This window comes from Sapajus apella, unplaced genomic scaffold (assembly GCF_009761245.1).
Source record: "Sapajus apella isolate SASKATOON/1434 unplaced genomic scaffold, GSC_monkey_1.0 scaffold2, whole genome shotgun sequence".
Lineage (NCBI taxonomy): Eukaryota > Metazoa > Chordata > Mammalia > Primates > Cebidae > Sapajus > Sapajus apella.
The window spans coordinates 78,463,845-78,479,065 of NW_022436942.1; the positions used below are offsets into that span (position 1 = coordinate 78,463,845).

A 15,221-nucleotide genomic window follows, 5' to 3' on the forward strand; every position below is an offset into this window, starting at 1 on the left:
TGCCTATAATCCCAGCTACTTGGGAGGCTGAAGCAGGAGAATCATTTTAACCCAGGAGGGTGGAGGTTGCAGTGAGCCGAGATTACATTTCACTCCAGCCTGAGAGAAAGAACAAAACTCTGTCTCCAAAAAAAAAAAAAGAAAAGAAAAGATGGTAGGACTGAGTCAGCATCTGAGAGTGAGATGAACAAATGGAAGCAGGCGAGTTAAAAGATCAGGCCTCATAGGACATGGTGGCTTATGCCTGTAATCCCAGCAAATTGGGAAGCTAAGGCAGGAGGACCACTTGAGCCCAGAAGTTCAAAACCAGCCTGAGCAAAATGGTGAGACCCTGTCTCCACAAAAAATACAAAAATTAGCCAGGCTTTGTGGCACATGTCTATAGTCCCAGCTACTCAGGAGGCTGAGGTGGGAGGATCACTTGAGAGCAGGAGTTGAAGATCAGCTTGAGCAACATAGTGAGATCCCATCTCTAAAAAAAAAATATGTAAAAATTAGCTGGGTGTGGTGATACGTGCCTGTAGTCTCAGTTAGGAGGCTGAGGCAGGAGGATCGCTTGAGCCCAGGAGGTCAAGGCTACAGTGAACTACAATTGCACCACTGCACTCCAGCCAGGGTGACAAAGTGAGACCCTGTCTTAAAAAAAGATACAGAGTGTAGATGTCAGGGAGAAGGCACATCATGATTCCGTTTTCTCCAAAGTTTTATCTATTTAAGGGACAGAGAAAAACCCCAGCAAGTCCATCCACCAGCCACAGGGTCTCTGGTATGGCTTCCTCCTCCCTCTCTACCCTTCATCCTTACCAGGCAAGGACTAGGCAAGACGGGTAAGGGATAGTGTCTCCAAATCCCCCACAAACACCTCCAAGAAAGAGAACCAGAAATATAGAAAGCGAGTCAAGAGTAGACTCCTAGCTTTACTTTTATTTCCAATGGGTGCAGATACCTGAGACTTCCCCGTTCGCTGCAAATGGTTAAGGGCCAAAGTCCCCTAGCAAGCTCAGCAAACGCCCCCGATGGCGTGAGCAAACAGCTGGCAGGCACTGCACACAGGCGTCCACTTGAAGGCGCGGCCCCATCCCAGCGGGTTCCCAGTGTCTAGCTCCAGCCTTTCTCCTCCGCTGTAAATATTCCTTCTACTCATACCCCAAGGAAGGTGTCAGGCTACCCACTCTTCAGAGAAAATGGTACTCACTGAAACCATTCGAGACCAGGAATATACCCTCCCTTCCCACATGCTGGGAGGACAGGTTCCAGACACTGCTTGGAAGTAGTCGGGAGCCATCATTCAAGCTAAGGAAGGCCTCAACTTCCTGGAACTACTCTACTAAGTTTCCAGGTCCAGGACTGAGTCCCTCCAAACCCAAGCCACCTGCAGGAAGAAGCTCTCTCTGGGGCTTCCCATCCACTTTTTTGGAGGAAACCCACCCTGAATTCTGCAGGTTTTCTGTCTCTCTGGGCCAGCGAAAGTATGCAACATGAGGAGGTAGGGCAGGCTGTCCCGAGGCTGGGGGCGGGCTAGGTGCAAAGTCCCCAGCAAGCCCTGGGCAAAGGCCACGGAGCAATGTCCTGGCTCAGCCAGGACATTGGCGAGGAAGGAGCGCAGACTGTCTGCCGCTGCCCACCAGAGGGCACCATTGGCCCATCGGCTTCCTGCCACTGGGAGTAACCAAAGATAACCTCGTGCAATCTTGGAATTTTCTAGCTGGGGAAGACCGGGGAGCCCCTGGCCCTGGGTGCGGAGGGGAAGTTTCAATCTTGAGAGAACAAGGCTGAGGTGGAGGAACACAGCAAGCTACTAGGAGGAACGCAGGTGGTCACTTGAAGGTGCACCCCAAGGGTGACATGCAGAGCTCTGGGGAACCAGAGGGGCATGGGCCCTGTGCAAAGGCAGCACCGCATGCGCCCCCGTCCCCACCCCATGGCTGCGCCTGGTTGGAGCAACAGCGTGGAGCAGTTGCAGCTTTGGGCCGGGAGGCCACCCTGCGGCAGGTGGGTGGGCAGGTACCTTCCCGGGCCCCAGCAACCGACTAGCGTAATCCTAGTACTGGTGAGAGCCGCTGGAATGTTACGGTGCAGACACCCTCGGCCCACTGCTCCAAGGAGGAGGGGACCCAGAGGCCGAGGCCGGTTCGCCTGCATTCCAGGGCAAGTGCTGCAGCTGCGCCCCTCACATTCCTGTACCCACCCAGGGGCTCAGGGTGGAAGGAAGCCTGGGTCCCCTTGTGCTACAATGGGGTGATGTCCCTCCAACCCTGGCTCTGGGGACCCAGGTTGATCCACTGACACATGGCACTCAATACCAGATTAAAGAGGGTAATTAAACCCCTACGCCCCCAGCCCCAACTGCAGCACAGAAACAAGCCAGGCTTCTTCCTCCTACCCAAGCCCCTGCCACTTCTTAGTGTGTGATAAAGACTATCAAGACCAGAGGCCTGAAGCTGGAAAGGTGCCAAGAGAGCTGAGCTAAAGGTCTATCTCTCTGAGGGGGAGGGAGGACCCAGAGCGACTCCATTCTCTCTTCCCAGGCTCTGAGGACTCTCAATGTTGCAAACTTGTAAGGTGAATCCTGAGTCACCTGGACTCTGCTCAATGGCTGAATTGCTCGGATAGGCTGCTTAACTGCTCTTGTGCCTCAGTTTCCTCGTCTGCCCAATAGGAATTCCACCATTATACTCACAGGATTGGGACTACATGAGAAAAATAGATAAAAAATGCTGACTTGGAATAAAGTGCTGTGTGAATAGAGCACACAGGAAAGAGGAGTTGCTAAGTAGACACAAGCTTCTTCCCAGAGAGAGGTTGAGCCCCAGGAGGGGAAAGAAGTTACCTCCCCATCCTATCCAATCCCTGAGGGCAAAGGGTGCTGCCATCTAGCCCCGGATCAGCAGGAAGCAGGTAAATGTGGGCATGGAGCCAGCTTTCCCATCCCTTCCTGGAGTTTACAGGCTGCCCTGCCACACCAGCCCCAGTGCCAGGGCCCCTCAGCTCCTGCCCACCTCTGCCACTGTGGACTCCTCCACCAGCAGCCCCAGGCAGAACTTAAAGAGGTAGGGTCCTGTGGCCCTGGGAGGGGGGGGCCCGCCTTGCATTCTTGAGGCCTGGCCTGGGAGAGGCCCACAGTTAGAACAAGGTCTTTTCCAGCCGCTTACCCGCCTTCTTCTGCAGGCCTGTTGGGTTTTGTTGCCCCAGGCAGGGAGTGGCCAGCGAAGCTTCCTCAGGAGCTGACAAGCCCAAGGAAGGAGCAGCAAACACTGCCCTGAAAGCTCCGGCACCAGCAGCAAGGGCTGCCATAGCACAGGGGCCTTCCTGGAATCCCTGGGCCAGCTGTCCATACCTGCCATCCCATAGGATACCCAGACTCCCAGGGTCCCCACACAGGCCTAGCCTCCTGGCCTGTCTATCCTGTTGGGTCCAGAACTCTGGACAAGGGAGGTTCCCAGCCCCCTGCTGACCACCTGGGCAGCCTTGGTAGCTTCAAGTGTCAGAGAAGCTGCCAGGCCTCCTCACAGCTGCCCATGCTCAGGGATATAAGCAGTGAGCGGGGCTTGGCCCTTCCAAGGAAGGAGCTATGTAAACACCAGGACCAGCTCAGGGATGGGCTCATCTCAGCCCCTCTGGTAAGACTCTTCCAGATTAGGAAGGGGAACAGAACGGGAAGGCGGGTCTCCCCACTCCCCACTCCCCTGGCCCCAAGTCCTCCTGCCCTCCCCCAGCCTGGAGCACTTGAGCAGTTAGAGCAGAGGTAATCTAATCCGCAGCAGGGTGCTTTCACTCGGTGAGTAAGTCCCCAGGAATGGGGAGCTGGGTATATTTATCCTGATAACCGTCCTTCTTCAGTAAGGACCAATCCACAATTAGGCCAGATCCGCTCTGCCCCACCCATCCCCAGCCCAGGGACCTAGGGCCTGGACACTGAGTAGGAACTCAATCTCCTTGAAGGGCCTTCCCTGCCAATTTGGGTTCTTGTCAACTGTCTCTTCTCCAAGAATTAAGCTCCAGAGAGCAGGGGCCTTGTCTGTCTTGTTCGATGCCATGTCCCCAGCAGCTAGAATAAATGGCTGAATGACAGAGGGTCTGTGAAGAGGAGGAGGAGGGGGAAGCAGCAGTGAGCAGGGGAAGCAGCCAGTGCGGAGGAGGGGAGCAGGGACGCTCCCAGGCCTGCGGATCAGTGAGGGCCCATCAGTGGATGCTGTCATCTCCCTGGATGTCTTCTCTATCAAGAAAATGGGCAGAACCCAATTTGTCCCCATTCCTAGTAGCACACTCTCAGGAGGAGATAATATGATTATGGGTGAGATTTATATAGCACCTTTGAGCTCTTCTGAGTTAGTCTAAATCCAAGATTCTGCTATTATCTGAATCCCAGACAGGAACTGCTCTCCTAAGAGGATGGATGAGAAACGGATCAATACCATAGTGTCATTTAAATATTTAATAGCCATGCCTGGAGGTTACAAAGACTCAGCCACCAATTCTCCTCCTGCTGACTCATGCCTCACTCAACAGGAACTGCATTTTACCCTCACGGCCCTGAAGGAAGCGTGGGCTGGGGGGTGACACACAGGAAACCAGGGGAGAAGACCAGGGGAGAGTTTTCCAGTCAGAAGCCAGGGAAGGAGGGGGTGGCCATTTGGATAAGGAGGTTCTTCCCTGGGCTTCCTACATGCCCAGCACAGGAGGGTGGCTTCCTGTCTGCTGACGAGCTCTTCCCCACAGAGGCTGACACAACATGAGTGTGCAGGCAGGCTGGCTTTATTAGCTGCCTGGCTTGTGCCCAAGGTCACAGGGCACAGGTAACTGGAGACCCGAGAGAATAAAGGCTGCTAGGCAACTCCAGAAGTCACCCTGAGCTCCAGCCAGAAGCCCAACTGTGCCAGGCACCCACACAGGGCCCACCCATCAGGCTCCTGGCTGCCGCGCTTCCCCATCAAATTGAGCTCCAGGAGCTTAAGCAACAGCAGGTGAGACAACGAGGAGGCTGCCCAGGTTGACTCTGAGCACTTCTATGCATCTGCCTCGGGCTACAGGCACAGGAGTTCAGACCAGGCTGGCCGAACACCACATTCTTTTTTTTTTTTTTTTTTTTTTTTTTGAGATGAGGCTTGATCATAGCTCACTGCAGCCTAGAATTCCTAGGCTCAAGGGATCTTCCTGCCTCAGCCTCCTGAGTAGCTAGGACTATAAGCACACGCCACCATTCTCGGCTTTTTGTATTTTTTTTTGGTAGAGACGGGGTCTCACTATGTTGCCCAGGCTGGTCTTGAACTCCTGGACTCAAGCCATCCTCCTGCCTGGGCCTTCCAAGTGCTGAGATTACAGATGTGAGCCACTGTGCCTGGCCCCAGAGTCTCTTTCATATTGTAAATAACTCATCTCTCCTCTCCAGAATCATTGGGCCCCTCCCTCTTCCAGAGGTTCCCAGAACATTGTGAACACATTTCATTGGTCAGATGTCATCCACCTCTTTAGGTCACCCAGAGACACTAGACCTTTTAAGGTCAAGTCTAGGGCCCCATTCCAGACCCAACTCAGTTCCTTCAATGGGTAAAACCCAGATTCACATACAAAAAGACAGTCAGCCTCAAACCCAGGAGACTCATGAACTGGAAAGGTTCTTAGCTGTTCCAAATCTACCCTAGTCTATTCCTGCAATCTGGGCTCTTCCAGGCAAGCTGATCTGTTGCAGAGCAGGACGGCTCCTTGGGCCTCTCACCCCTGCTAATCACCAGCAGAGGTTAGGAGGGGCTCAAAATGAGTCATCGTCCCACAGAGACCCGAACAAAAAGTTCAAAAGTTTGCCTGTTCCTGAGATGAGCTGCAGTTTTTCTGTGATGTTTGTGGATTTCATAGCATTTCAAAACCCACTCTTTGCTGGTCGGATTCTCTCAAATAGTCCGAGACAACCGTGGAACCAACCAGTGCCTTCCCTTTTTTCAGGGGGCAAAGTCATTTCCCTCAAGTCAGCTCTCACTTGGCTAACTTCCCCAGTTCTCTTTTCTAAGTCCCTTTAATAGGTCCCACATTTAGCTGGTGGGACCAGTCACCAAGTCACATCAAGTCTTCCTTCTTGGGGCCTCTCCCTGTCATCACTTGCCTCCCTTTCTTTTCATCACACACAGCCAACCACTTGGACAAGCATCCGAATCCATGCTCAGTGCCTTCCTGAACCTGACTGCAGCCCCCTGCCCAGTTTTCCCAATCTAACCTTCCTGCAGACACCATCAGTCTGAACTTGGCTCCCAGCCTTTCTGATGCGTGCCTCACACTTCACTCTGGCCTCTCTCACTAGACTGCAGGCCCTCTGTGGGCAAGAACTTCCCCACTCTCCTGAACCCGCAGAGCATGGATACCCTCATAGACCTCCTTTTTGTTTTTGAAATGGAGTCTTGCTCTGTCACCCTGGCTGGAGTGCAGTGGCACAATCTCGGCTCACTGCAGCCTCTACCTGCCAGGTTCAAACGATCCTCTGGCCTCCCAATGCTGGGACTATACAGGTACACACCACATCTGGCTAATTTTTGCATTTTCTTTTTTTTTTTTTTGAGACGGAGTTTCACTCTTGTTACCCAGGCCGGAATGCATGCAATAGCGCGATCTCGGCTCACCGCAACCTCCGCCTCCTGGGTTCAGGCAATTCTCCTGCCTCAACCTCCTGAGTAGCTGGGATTACAGGCACGCACCACCATGCCCAGCTAATGTTTTGTATTTTTAGTAGAGATGGGGTTTCACCATGTTGACCAGGATGGTCTCGATCTCTTGACCTCGTGATCCACCCGCCTCGGCCTCCCAAAGTGCTGGGATTACAGGCTTGAGCCACTGCGCCCGGCAATTTTTGCATTTTCTTAGTAGAGTCGAGGTTTCACGTTGTTGACCAGGCTGGTCTCGAACTCCTGACCTCAAGTCATCCACCCACCTCAGCATTCCAAAGTTACAAGCATGAGCCACTGTGCCCGGCCCTCACAGGCCTCTTAGAGGGGCTTCAAAGAATGTGAGCAGAGCAAGGAGCAGAGTTACAATACTCACCCACTGATGCCCTCTCTGCCTCTAAAACGAGGTCAGAACTCCTGGGGATGGCATTCTGTCCTTGACCCTCTCAGAAGACGGCCCCAAACTGACCTTCACTGCCTCCTTGGCCTGACTGCAATCCACATCTCCAGACAAACTGGGCCCCCCCTTCCCTTTTTGCCAGTGTGCCTTTCTTCACAATACTGAATGTGCCCCACCACTACCTCTATACTCTTTCACCTAGTTTGAGCCTCTCACACAAGGATATCCATACCCCCAGGGGACAGACGGAAGCCAGGGGTACAGGAAGCCACGTCAGGACAAACCCAGAACACAGTGAGGATCAAATGTACTCAGGGGCAACAAATGTAAATCATCTTCTTAAAACAAACAAGGCTACATTACAGGGTGAAATGCAAAATGCAAGTGAAATTGTAAGATAAAAAGAGAGGCTTCAAGGCCTGCATGGAGGCTTCTGCCTGTAATCCCAGCACTTTGGGAGGCCGAGGTAGGGGGATTGCTTAAGGCCAGGAGTTCAAAGCCAGCCTGGCCAACATGGAGAAACCCCATCTCTACTAAAAATACAATACTTGGCCCAGCATGGTGGTGCATGCCTGTAATCCCAGCCTCTTGGTAGGCTGAGGCAGGAGAATTGCTTACACACAGGAGGCAAAGTTTGCAGTGAACTGAGATTAAGCCACTGCATACCAGCCTGGGCGACAGAGCAAGACTGTCTCCAAAAAAAGCAAAAAAAAAAAAAAAGGCAAGAGGATGTTTTGCACATGCTCTTGGGGACTTTGGCAAACAATTTTAAGCAGCGCCACAAAGCCCCCACTTCAACACATAAAGCCACCCCTGCCCATATCACAGATTTGGCTGGTCTGGTGTTGCTGGGAGCCGGGACAGTCGCACAGCTCTTTGGACACCCTCCTGGCATCCCACCTGCATGGCATCATGGTGGAGTGGAAGGAATGGGCCATCTAAGGTGAGGAGGATGGGTTCAAATCCACCACTCACCAGCCTTCATGACCAGTGACTAGATCTGGGCTTTGGTTTACTCAGACACTTCATAGTGCACATAGTGAGTAATGGATGAAAAAGTATGTGAAAGCCATCATGGCAGCTGGGATAAACGTGAGCCTCCCACTATGACACACAGGAGACACTTAGTCAACAGATCCACATCACTGATTTTCACCTCCCTTAAGGCTGGCAGGGGGAGGAGTCGGAGCCAGGGACTGCAGCCAGGGATACTGGGAGCTGTGACAGGTTGTCACTAACTCGGCCTTCTTGCTGAGCAAACCACTGACCTCACCCTCTGTGTCTCGGGTTCATTCCAAGTCCTCCTTGGAGAACATCAGCTGAGCCCAGGCGCCTCCAACTCACTGCCTAGCAAGGACAGAGGCAAGCAGGGAAGCTGCAGGGCCCCAGCGCCTCCACCCCCACCCCATCTCTACTGCTGCTGGGAAGTCACAGCTGTCTGAGAGGCCTGTGGCTTTGAACCCAGAATCACGACAATAGAAGGAACTGCCCAAGCTCCACAGCAGCTCCCAGAGGAACCCAGGAGAGAGCAGCCTCTGCTCCTGCCACAGAAGCTCTGAGCCCAGCAGTGTCAAACAGGGATCCAAAGATGGGGCTGCAAGGCCAGAGAGCAGCTCAGGAGGAGGTGAGGAGTGGAAGAACCCTTCCTGAGCATCTACTGGGAGCCTGGCTTTGCAGCCCCATTTGTTGCCAGGGATTAGAATGCAGATGCCCAGAGCTGTCTCATGAGGCCCCACAAGGACAGCATTGCCTGACTGCAGAGCTCACCCATGTTCTTCCCAGGACGCCCCATAAGGAGAGGAATGATCACTTTCAGCAGCTGTCCCTCCCTCTGCCGGTCACCACTCTCCATTCCCACAACACACACCCCTAGAGCCTTCAAAGACTCCAAAAAGGCAGGCTGCTGGGTCCCGCTCCACAACTGCACACTCCAGGTCTCCTGTTCTCTTTCCCTTCTGTCTCCTCCTCACCCTTGGCCTCAGGAGGGGTCTTGAACCACAGAGGAGCTCCTAGTGGTGGTACAGGCAGCTCAAGAATTCAGAGAAGGCTAGAGCACTCCATGTTCTGGTCTAAATTGTGGACATGCAAGGTCAATGCGCACAAGTGTTTTCCCCCTGTGCTGCACTGCTGGTGGTCCCATGTGAGCCCCAGGATGCAAGATGGGCCTGACCCAGGAACCAATCTCTGACCTCACAGAGATGACATCAGAATCATTAGGAGACGCACAGGCAGACAGGGACTCCACTATAGGCAACAAACCGGCCAATAGGGGACAGACAGCAAGACAGACAGCCTAGATTTTCCAACCCACAGTCAGCCTCAATGTTCCTGCAATGGACAGCCACATGTCTCACCCAAGCACTTTTTATTTTTTGAGACGGAGTCTTGCTCTGTCTCCAGGCTGGAGGGCAGTGGCTCAATCTCGGCTCACTGTAACCTCCACCTCCCAAGTTCAAGCTATTCTCCTGCCTCAGCCTCCCAAGTAGCTGGGACTACAGATGTGCGCCATCATGCCTGGCTAATTTTTGTATTTTTAGTAGAGCTGGGGTTTCATCATGTTGGCCAGGATGGTCTCAATCTCTTGACCTCGTGATCCACCCACCTTGGCTTCCCAAAGTGCTGGGATTACAGGCGTGCACCACCATGCCCAGACCCAAGTATTTTTTCTATAGAGCAAAAAAGTAGGTAGTTCCATGTCTTGCCCTCTGTACTGTGGTTTTTACCTACTGTGTCTGGGCACAAGAGGGCTGCAGAGGGCACAGCACGCTGGAGAAACACAAGCCTGAGCTGTCCTCAACCACTGGCTCTCAACCCTTGATGTGCAATCAATCAGCCATGAGGTGTGCCACCAGTCTTTGGCTAATCATCTTAAGGTATGGACATTTGCAACTGATTTTTTTTTTTTTTTTTTTTGAGACAGGGTCTCTGTCACCCAGGCTGGAGGCTAGAGTACAGTGGCACAATCACAGCTCACTGCAGCCTTGACCTCCCTGACTTAAGCTATCCTCCCACCTCAGCCTCCTGAATAGCTGGAACTATAGCTGTGTGACACCATGCCCAGCTGATCTTTTAATTTTCTAATTTTTATTTATTTATTTATTTGAGACAAGTTCTCACTCTATCACCCAGGCTGGAGTGCAGTGGTGTGATCATAGCTCACTGTAGCCTCAAACTCCTGGGCTCACGTGATCCTCCTGCCTCAGCCTCTCAAAGTGCTCGGATTATAGGCATAAGCCATTGTGCCTGATCATTGCTTATGTATTTATTTATTTATTGAGACATACTCTTGCTTCTGGTGCCCAGGCTGTGGTACACTGGCATGATTATGATTCACTGCAATCTCTGCCTCTGGAGTTCAAGTAATTCTTGTGCCTCGGCCTCCCAAGTAGCTGGAATTACAAGCATGTGCCAATACGCTAATTTTTGCATTTTTAGTAGAGATCGGGTTTCACCATGTTGGCCAGGCTGGTCTCAAACTCCTGCTGGCCATTGCTTTTACTTTTGAGAAAATAAACTGAAGTGGGTTCAAGATGACTCCATGATCATGAGCCCCACCCACATGTGTTCCAACGCATCTACTTGAGTGAGAGAAAGGGCTAAAAAGTGCACAGAATGCCAGACACACCCTCGGTGTCATCTGAAGGCTATGTCCTGGCAGCGTACCATTTGATGGTCACGAGCTCTGAGAAGTGGGGGAAGGGAAGGGAGGGGAGTCAGACCAGCTGCCCCCAGAGTGCTCCCCAAGTTGACCCTCGGTGACCCTTTTGTCTCCCTAGAAGCGTCTACATCATCCAGCCCTGGGTCTTCGTGGGCTCACGAGCTTTGGAAGCCATCTGCTGATTTCAGGGCTCTAGGAAATGCTGGGGCCCCTTGACAGCTGGTGTCACTACAGACAGTTGGCACCTGCCGAATAAGGAGTGGTCTCAGGAGGGCCCATCCCATGCACAGAAGCTCCAAGTCTTGTCTCAGTTCCCCGATCCCACTGAGCTTTGTAGGCACCCCAGGCACACTGGCAGGCAGCAGGGCCCTGGTGGGAAGGCATCACAGAGCTACAAGGGAGGAATGCCCCCAGACACTGTCCTGAAGAGGGCAAGGCCAATTTCTCTGGAGGCCTGGAGCCTCGCCAACTCTCCACATGGGGAAATCTGCCTCTTCCTGGACAGAGAGGAAGCAGATGGTGGCTGCAGAGTCACACTGGGAAACCACAATAGAAAAAGAGGAGAGAAGCTATTTTCCTGAAACAAAAAGCACGCAGGGAGACCTCTGCGCTTTCAGTCTGGCTGGCAAAGCTCACATGTAGGGATACCAAGGTGCGGGGGAGAGGGAGAGGGTGGGAACAGAACTCAAATGAGACCACATAGTTGGTCTGCAAGAAGCCCACCAACGCCAAAGCTGAGGAAGCAGGTTAGGCAGCCATGCCAAGCTTCATGGATAAACCAAATGGAGGTGGTTATGCAGCAGAGAGGGTTCCAGGGCTCCCACCAGGCTTGGCTGGCCTGGCCCACCTCCACTGTGCCTGGCTGGCTATGCCAGGGATTGATGGGGGAGGGGGTACATACCTTACCCCTGGTTTGGATTTTATTGCAGGAAACACTCTGGGGCTCCACAAATCCAGCCCAGCAGAGCCAACCGCGCACATGGCCACAACGCCCGGAAACACCACACAGAAAATCCCCATGTACACACGTGGAGCATTCCAGAAGGTTGTTTGGAAATTGGGTTTTGAGCTGTGGAGAATATCTTCTAATAGAAACGATACTCTGAGGGGACCCCTGGGTGACTGTTCAGGTAGACCACTGACATCACTAGCTCCAGTGGACGCTAGGTTCTGCAGTGTCTGCAGAGACTGCTCTCTGGCTGTGAGATGCCAGGATGGGGGCCACCCTGGGGTGAACCTCATCATTCATTCCTCCTTCACGCAGTGCCTTCTCTGTGCCTGGCTATGTATGGGGGCACAGCTGCCCTTGGACACTCCTAGGCTAAAACTTCCCAAGGACAGGAAATCCTGGGCTTCTGCCCGCTAACAACTATACTGCAACACAGGGAGCTTCATGGTCTACTAGGGAACCTCCGATGGGAACCAAATTATCAGGTAGGGCTGCTCCTTCCCCTCCTGTCCATCTTTATGTCCAGACAGGAAATGATCACCAAAAAAGCCAGGGAGTTGAGCAAGTGCCTGTCCCACTACTGCCCTTCTTGGTGCCACTTGTTTCTCCTTTTTTAAGGGTGGAAGTTTCTGCCAGGCATGGTAATCACGCCTGTAATCCCAGCACTTTGGGAGGCTAAGGCCGATGGATCACCTGAGGTCAGGAGTTCGAAACCGGGCTGGCCAATGTAGTGAAACCCTGTCTGTACTAAAAATACAAAAAAAAAATTAGCCAGGCATGGTAGCAGGCACCTGTAATCCCAGCTACTTGGAAGGCTGAGGCAGGAGAATCGCTTGAACCCAGGAGGCGGAGGTTGCCGTGACCTGAGATCACACCACCGCACTCCAGCCTGGGTGCCAGAGAGAGACTCTGTCTCAAAAATAAACAAAATAAAATGAATTAAAATAAAAAATCTGAGCTAATCTGAATACATTGAGAGATTTCACATGAAAGCCAGGATTTCTGGCTTCCCAGGAACAGTCAGACGAGCTAGCTAGCAACATCAGTCTACTTGGCATCTTCTTTGGAAGCAGCATGAAATCTTGCTCCATTTCAGAAGAACTTTGAGTCTCATCAATGTCAAAAAAGTACATAAATAAAATAAAAAAGACATCTAGCTCCCTTTCCTTTGCCCACTTCATCCATTCACGTTACCTGCCTCTCCACGCAGGTGAGTGAGTATGCAACAAAAATGTAGCACAGATTTTGTAGCTGAACTACATGGTTTCAAGTCCCAGCTCTGCCACTTGCTGACACAACAACTCTCAGCTCAGCTCCTTCATCTATAGAACGGGTATAATAGCCGCCCCTTACATAATGGGATTGTGAGATTCCCAAGCCTCACTCAAGCCATTTAGAGGAACAAATAAGATAATCGTAAAGCAGGCCTGGCACATCACAAGCACATAGCCACGTGTATCATTAGTGCCTATCTCACCAGGTGACAGGTGACAGATGGGGGACACTTGCTGTCCCACCCACAAAGCTGACATCGCTGATAGCCCCACCAGAGCAGATGCATGCCCAGCACTGCAAGCCATGAGCAACTGCAGAGAAGGTGCTCTGACAGATGTCAGTTAGGCAGCCTGACCTTTTCACAGTGCCTGCAGAGTCATTTGTTGGGACACCGGACCAGGCCATCAGACTGTAAACAAGAACTGGGCTAAAAAGCAGAGAGGCTTTGCAGGCCCCAACCAAAACAGTGATCTTTCTCCCTGGCTTTGAAGCCATTCCCAAGTTCAAGGGGTCACCAAGCAGATGCATCTGGAGGTCCCTGCACTTGTGGTGTGGGAAGCTCAGTGCACAAGCCAACGGAAAGAAGGGCACTGCTGATCCTCCCCAGAGTCCAGTCCAAAGGCCAGCATCGCAGCCCCACAGCGTTCCCTACACTGTGAGTGCCGAGAAAGGAGTCCGAGATGGCCCTTCCGAGGTCTCCACCTCCTAACTCTGCCAGATGGTTCAGCCATTGGAGCATTGACGCTGACCCACCCAGAACTGACTCCAGAGGCCCTGAGTGTCAGGCATCACAGTGCCCACCCACCCAGGTGGTCTGCACCTGGCCCCACAATCCACCGTCTTCCTGCTGGCTCAGTTTAGCTCCCCATCCCTGGGGCAAAAGGATTCCACATTCTCTTCTCTTCCCTTTCAAAGGGAAAGGGAGGAAGAGAGCCCCGGAGGGAGCTAAACTTACATCAGAAGTCTGAATCTGGCATCCAGAGATGACCCTCCAGGGGATCTGTGGACCACCTGAAATCACACACGAAGCATCCATGCATGTCCTTACTATGCTACTCTGGGGAGAGAGCTCCCAATAGTCATGGTTCAAAGGGGTTGGGAATCTGAATGAAACCACTGCTCTGGGCAGGCCTGACAGTCCACCACCCTGCCCCTCTCAGCTCACAGCTTGGTCCCTTGAAGACAAGTCTGATCACTTGGGGCTGAAGCAGCTTCAGCTTCACCTCAATCCCAGGTGATCGGAATTTCTGGAATGGGACCTGCCTGGGCACTTACCCGGGCAGCACACTCCAGCAAAACCACCACAGTTCAGGAGGCCCAAAACAGATGTGGTCTTGCTTGGGCATCCAAGGCAGAGACACCTGCACCTGCCTCACATGCCCTCCTCCAAGACCCTCCCACCAATGCCTCACTGGGACAGCCTGACCTTTACTAGTGATGGCTCCAATCACATTCACAAACACATATTGTGCATGGGCACTAAGCTGGGCATTGGAGGGACAAAGATACAAAGCCTGTCCCCGGGGAGCACTGACTGGCAGGACTGTCATAAATGAGGGGCAGAAGGCCCTGAAAGCGGCAGTGGGCCAGGAGGAAAGAGGATGGGCTTTCCAGGCAGAGGTGGAAAACAGCCTGGGATAGGGCCCAGACAGAGGGGATTGGAGCTCAGAGTGCAAGTCCCAGCTTGGTGGAAGAGGAGTCAAGGGCCCAGGGCCCACTGGGGAGTCTGGACTTACTAGGGCGAGCCAGGGAAGGAAGGCGGTCGGCAGCGGAACGGCAGGACCGGGCTTGCGCTTTAGATCACTCAGGCAGGGGAGATCGGAGGGAGGCAGTGCTCAGCTGGAGGAAGACCAAGAGTTGCAATGCTCTACCTGAAACCAGGTAAACTCAGCATTACCTGGAAACTGAGTGGATATGGAGAAAGAGGGAAGAGTGCAGGATGCCTCCCATGTTTGTTTCCTGCAGGAGGGATGGAACAGCCATATGGGACAGGGAAGAAGGTCTGTGGCAGGGGTCAGGTGATGACGGCAACAAGGTTAGGAGTCAGACCAAGGACAGGCAGAGCCACAGGGTTCCCTGAGCCAGGGCCCAAGTACTTTCTTTCTTTGGCCAAGGGACCTATATAAGTAACAGTTTGGAAAATGATAATGGTACCCTTCTCCTGAACACAAGTCGTTCTCCCTGTCTGGCCTTGGGAGAACCTCAGGAAGTTGCATGCAGCCTGCTCTGGGAATTCTCAGAGTGCTCAGGAAGACCATGGGCTCTCTTCCTCTGCCTGCTCCCATCTGC

The 15,221-nt window shown here is 52.8% G+C and overlaps 1 protein-coding gene across 5 annotated transcripts in view; it reads right to left on the reverse strand.

The window, feature by feature from the left end:
- The window catches only part of PXN (paxillin), a 62,254-nt gene that overhangs the window by 18,294 nt on the left and 28,739 nt on the right, over positions 1–15,221 (reverse strand). The window contains exon 1 of one of the 5 annotated variants that reach the window (XM_032241547.1): positions 7,027–7,545. The exons of the other annotated variants lie outside the window; for them this stretch is intronic. The gene's annotated coding sequence lies outside the window, so the exon portion shown is untranslated. Of the gene's footprint in view, positions 1–7,026; positions 7,546–15,221 lie in introns of those variants that run through there. 5 annotated transcript variants of the gene reach the window in all.